The following is a 6,222-nucleotide window of genomic DNA, read 5'->3' on the forward strand; positions in this document are numbered from 1 at the left end:
CCTCCTCCTCCTCCCCCCTCTCCTCTGCTTTCTTTGCCTAATTTTAGTATCAGGGTAATCCCTTATAAAATGAGTTGGGAAGTACTAACTCCTCTTCTAGTTTTTGAAAGAATTTGTGAAGAATTGGTATTCACTTTCCTTTGAATATGTGGTAGAAATCAATAGTGAAGCCATATTGGCCTGGGCTTCTTTGTTAAATTGTGGATTCAGTCTTTTATTCACTTTTTATATAGATCTATTCAGATTGTCTATTTCTTCTTGAGTCAGTTTCAGTAGTTTATGTCTTTCTAAGATTTTCTCCCTTTCTTCTAAGTAATCTAATTTGTTGGTGTGCAACTGTTCATAGTGTTCCTTCATAATCCTTTTTGTTTATATAAGGCTTGTTTTATTTATGTAAAGTTGGTATTTATATGATGTCTGCTCATTCATTTCTGATTCTAGTAATTTGAATCTTTTCCTCTTTTCCTTTTGGTCAAACTGGTAAAGGTTAGTTATTTTTTTTGTTATTGTTGATCTTTTCAAGGAGACTGATTTTCTGTTGTCTGTTTCATTAATTTCCACTACAATCTTTTAACTTTTCTCCTGCCTCCTTTAGGTTTAGTTTGCTCTTTTACCTCCCCCTTAATATCTGAAGGTAGAAGTTCATATTTTTGATTTGAGACATTTGTTTCTTTTTAAAATTTTTTACTACAAACATTTTTTAAATGTTTACTTATTTTTGAGAGAGAAAGAGTGAGAGAGAGAGAGAGAGAGAGACAGAGAGAGAGAGAGACAGAGAGAGAGGGAGACACAGAATACAAAGCAGGCTCCAGGCTCTGAGCTGTCAGAGCAGAGCCTGACGTGGGGCTCAAACCCACAAACCATGAGATCATGACCTGAGCTGAAGTCTGAGACTTAACTAAGTCACCCAGGCGCCCCTCTTTTTTCTTTAAATACAGGCATTTACAGCTATAAAGAATCACTCTAAGAATTCCTTTAGCTGCATCCCATAAGTTTTGATATATTGTATCTTTATTTTCATTCATCACAGAGTATTTTCAGGTTTACTTTTTAATTTCTTCTTTGACCCATTGGTTGTTTGAGAATGTGTTTTATGATTTCCATATATTTATGTTTCCTTAATTTTTCTGTTTTGGTATCTAATTTTATTACATTATTATTTTTATTGTTTATTTATTTATTTTGAGAGAGAGAACATGGGCCAGGGAGGGGCAAAGAGAGAGGGAGAGAGAGAATCTCAAGCAGGCTCCATGCTGTCAGCACAGAACCCAACGTGGGGCTCAAACCCATGAACCGTGAGATCATGATCGAAGATGAAATGGTGCTCAACTGACTGAGACACCCAGGCACACCTTGATTTCTAATTTTATTTCATTGTGTTCAGAACACGTGTTTAGTATTATTTCTATTCTTTTAAATTTATTGACGTTTGTTTTGTGACATAAGCATATGGTCTCTTCTGGAGAATGTCTCATGTGCACTTGAGAAAACTGTATATTCTGTTGTTGGATATATAGATGTTTGTTAGATCTAGTTGTTTTATAGTGTTGTTCAAATCTATTTTCTTGCAGATTTTCTCCTTAGTTGTTTTTATTATTATGGAAAGCAGGATATTGAAGTCTTCAACTATTATTATTGAGTTGTATATTTCTCTCTTCATTTGTGTCAGTATTTTGCCTTATATATTTTGGCACTTTGTGATTAGGTGCATATACATTAGTAATTGGTACATATTCCTCATAGATGGACCTTTTTATCATTATAAAATCTCTCTCTTTATCTCTAGTAACATTTGTAGAAGTCTATTTTATTTAGTATTACTGTAGAACTACTCCAGCTTTCCTCTGGGTTGCCCTTTGCATGATGTATCTTTTTCCATCATTTTATTTTTAATCTACTTGTGTTTTTGAATTTAAAGTGTTGTGTGGACAACACAGAGTTGAGTAATATTTTTAAATCCAGTCTGACGGTCTCTGCTTTTTGATTGGCTTGTTTAATCCAGTTACATTCAGTGTTATTATTGTTACGTTGCATTTATGTTTGCTGTTTAAAATTTTGTTTTCTATGTGTCTCATGTCTTTTTTGTTATTTTATTTCTCCTTTACTGACCTTTTCTGCAGTGAGTAAATATTTTCTCATGTAACATTTCAGCCTCATTATTGATTTTGTCACTATACTTTCTGAGTATAAGTGACATATCACTTTAGTGATAGCTCTAGGGTTTGCCATATATGTTTTTTGACTCATCAGAATCAGCTTGAGATTATGCTAGCTTAATTCCAGAAGTATACAGAAAATACTACCTCTATATAGATCTATTCTTTTTGTCTCCTTTTTGTGGTATTATTGTTATACATGTTATGTCTATTAAAATTATAAATCCCAAAATACTACTTTAGTTAGCATCTGTAGTTATTCCCTTACCCTATTAGACATTTGCTTTCTCCTACATCCTCTGTGTTATTAGTAGAAAATATATACAGGGGCACCTGGGTGGCTCAGTCAGTTAAGCACCCAACTCTTGACTTTGGCTCAGGTCATGATCTCGTGGTTTGTGAGTTCAAGCCCTGCATTGGGCTCTGCCCTGATAGTGCAGAGCCTGTTTGGCATTCTGTCTCCCTCTCTCTCTCTGCCCCTCCCCTGCTTGCTCTCTCTCTCTCTCTCTCTCTCTCTCTCTCAAAACAAATGAAAATAAACTTAAAAAATTTTTTTAAAGTATATATTATATATAAACAAGTATAAATTACATGTGTATAAAGAATTGGTTGTTAACTCAGTTAAGAGAGGAAAGGAGAAGGAAAAAGAAGAAAAGAGAAAGAAAAGAAGAAAGTTAAAAAAAAAAGCAGTAGTAGTGTTTTTTATTATTATATAATTACCTGTACTGGTACTCTTCGTTTGTATAAATGTGAATTACCGTCCAGGATTGCTTGCTTTCATCAAGGCATTCCTGCTAGAAACACATATTCTGTTTTGTTTTTTTTTAATATGGAAAATCTTCATTTCACTTTTATTTGAGAATAATCGTTTTGCCAGATACAGAATTCTTAGTTGACTTTTCTTCTTTGAACACTGAATATGTTACCCACTGCCTTCTGATTCCTGCTGAGATTTGTGCTGTTAATCATACTGGAGTGTCATTTAAGTGATGTGTTATTTTTTTCTCTTGCTGCTTTTAAGATTTTCTCTTTGTCTTTGACTATCAGCATTTTTAGCAGGGTGTGTCTGTGGATCTCTTTGTGTTTCTCCTTGGAGTCTGTTGAGCTTTCTGGAAATGTAGGCTATACTTTTGCAATAATACTGAGAAGTTTTTAGCCATTATTTTTTGAATACTTTTTTCTCATTTTTTTCTCTCCTTTCCTTATATTCTTATTATACATATTTTAATGTTCTTAATATTGTCCCACATTTCTCTGAGACCCTATTCATTTATCTTCATTTTTTTCCCTTTCTAGTTGGGCTTGCATAATTTCTATCAACCTATTTTCAAGTTTGTTAATTCTTTCTTCTGCCATTTCATATCTGTTGTTGAGCCCCAGTGAATTTGTTTATATCAGTTATTATACTTTTTAGCTCCATAATTTCCATTTGGTTATTTTATTTTTTAAAATTTCAGTCTCTTTATTGGTATTCTTTCTTTGATGCAACATTGTTATCATACCTTTCATTTCACTAATCATACTTTCTTTTTGTTTTGTGAACAAATTTACAATGGCTCCTTACAAATCTTTTTGTGTTAAATCTGACATCTGGTCACCCTCACAAGTAGTTTTGCCCCTCCTCCCCTTCCAGTGTATGGCTCATATTTCTGTTTGTTTGTTTGTTTGTTTCTTTGCGTGCGTCATAATTCCTTTTTGGAAACTGAACACTTTAAATAACACATTGTAGCAATTCTGGGTATCCTCCCTCTCCTCCTCCATTTCAGTGCAGATATTGTTATTTACTTGTTCATATGTTTAGTACGTGGCAGGATTATATTCGTGAAGTCTATTGCCCCACCTCCCTATTTTAAACCTCTGAGATTGCTTTTCAAAGACTCATAGGTTTGGATATGCCTACAGTCACCCTACATAACAATGGGACTGGTAGAACTCTCTTCCATTCTTTTTTGGACCACACCCACCTATTAAACTCCACTGATTTCCAGTTGATTGCTTTGTTTTCAACAATACCCTGGGACACACATTCCTCTACAAACTAACAGATCAAATTGTGACTCTTTTAATGCCTGGAATAGTTTCTGAGGTCAGTGTTTGATATTTGTTGTGACTGCAGAAGGATTTTTCCCAGCTGTCTTATTTCCCAGTTATCTCCTGTGAGATAGCATCTACAGTCTAGGCTGTATTTTCAAGAATCTCCTCATATTTGAATATTCTTTCACCATGTTGACCTTAAAAATAAAACAGGGGCACCTGGGTGGCTCAGTAAGTTAAGTGACTGGCTCTTGGTTTCAGCTCAGATCATGATCTTACAGTTGGTGAGTTGAATCCTGCATCCCGCTGTGCACTGACAGCATGGAGTCTGCTTGGGATTCTCTGTCTCCCTCTCTCTCTGCCCCTTCTCCACTTGCCCTCTATCTCTCTTTCAAAATAAATAAATAAACATTAAAAAAAAAACCAGCCAGTGATTTTACCAGCAAAATAGCCTTCTTCGGGAATAGTAGAGGAATTATAATTATAGACATGCCAGCCATGGCAAAACTTAGGCAAGTTTGGAGAACAAGGAGAGGAATGCTCTTTTATAGAGGAAAGAGGAGTTAAGAGAGGCTATCATAAAGGAAAGTCCATTGGAGTAAACTAGGAGTTCAAAGTGTAGTGGCTTTTCATTGGCTGAGTTGTGTTAGTGTTAGTCTCTCATTGGCTGGGCTGTTGCTGGGCAAGGAGAAAAATCTTCCTCCTCCTGGGTAGTAAAGTATAGGCTTCTCCCTGTTTGGAATACAAAGTATGCCTCTTTGCATAGTTTCTATAAAATGCTATGAGGAGTGGTATGGCATAAGAGCTCCCCCTTCTGGCTTCCCATCTCCATTTTAAATGAGGTTTATTTTATTCATTTTCATAACCACAACCTTCAGTAATCTTGAGAGCACCCTCAGGTTTAAACTTCTTCATGTTCAGTTGCAAATGAAGCCAGTTCCTCTGGGAAGAGATCAGCAGCCATCTGTTTTACAGTCTGTTCTTCCTCCAGGCAAAATCTCTGAGTCAGAGCTCTGGAGCTGGTAGCGCGGATTGTGGCAAGTGTTTCTCTGAGTGACACTCCTGCTCTTGGAGCTGAGTGCTTACTGTGTGTTGGGGAGTGCAGGCAGCATAGAGATGCAAATAGAGAAAATGGAAAGCAAGGGGGAACTCTGTGGCATTGGATTAGAATTACAAATATCAGGGTAAACATCATATATACATATATGTAATACAAACGCACACACACACACACACACACACACACACACACACACACATATCCCTGTACATGCAAGTTCATTCTTTGGTTTTTCTGGTACTCTTCTGTTTTAGGAACCTCGGTGAGGTAGAAGAGCTCCTGTGTAGGTGTAATAGTTGGGCCAATAATATGTGGCTGATTTACTTGATGTATTTTGCATTAAACAGAGACAAAGTCTCATTCCTTGCCATAAGGTTGTTTTTGCAAACATATTCCCTTAAGTGTACAGAATACAAACATATTCCCTTAAGTGAGAGTAAAAACTATATCCTCTCCCTGATAACTTTTTCAAAGATCAAGTTAATATAGTTCAAAGTTAAATATAAATGGAATCTTGGAGAAGTTGTTAGATATTTATGGATACAGAATTTTCTTTTTGTGTAGGGTTGGTGATTTGCATGAATCCCAATTTGACATATGTTTTTCACTACACATTAATGAACTGTTCACACTCTATGTGGCAGAAAGCAGTGGAAAATAGAAAGTAAATGACATTAAAATGAAGTTTTTAATCTATGGTGGGTATAGATTTGCATTATTGTCCTTGTATGGAATATGAAGGTTACTGCTTCCTCCTGTCTGATAAATTTTCACATACCTGAGAGAGGGAGAAAGAGAGAGATAGAGAGAAGGAGTATCAAACTAAGTAAAAAAAAATTTCCATAAAATTTTGAGGTAATAAAGGGAACTTAAAAATCTAATTACTTTTTTAATGATATGGTTTATGTAAAACAGGTGCTTCAAAATGATATGATACCTAATGAATATTCATATTATTTAATTTCATTTTAT

Source organism: Prionailurus bengalensis, chromosome D4 (assembly GCF_016509475.1).
Source record: "Prionailurus bengalensis isolate Pbe53 chromosome D4, Fcat_Pben_1.1_paternal_pri, whole genome shotgun sequence".
Taxonomy (NCBI): domain Eukaryota; kingdom Metazoa; phylum Chordata; class Mammalia; order Carnivora; family Felidae; genus Prionailurus; species Prionailurus bengalensis.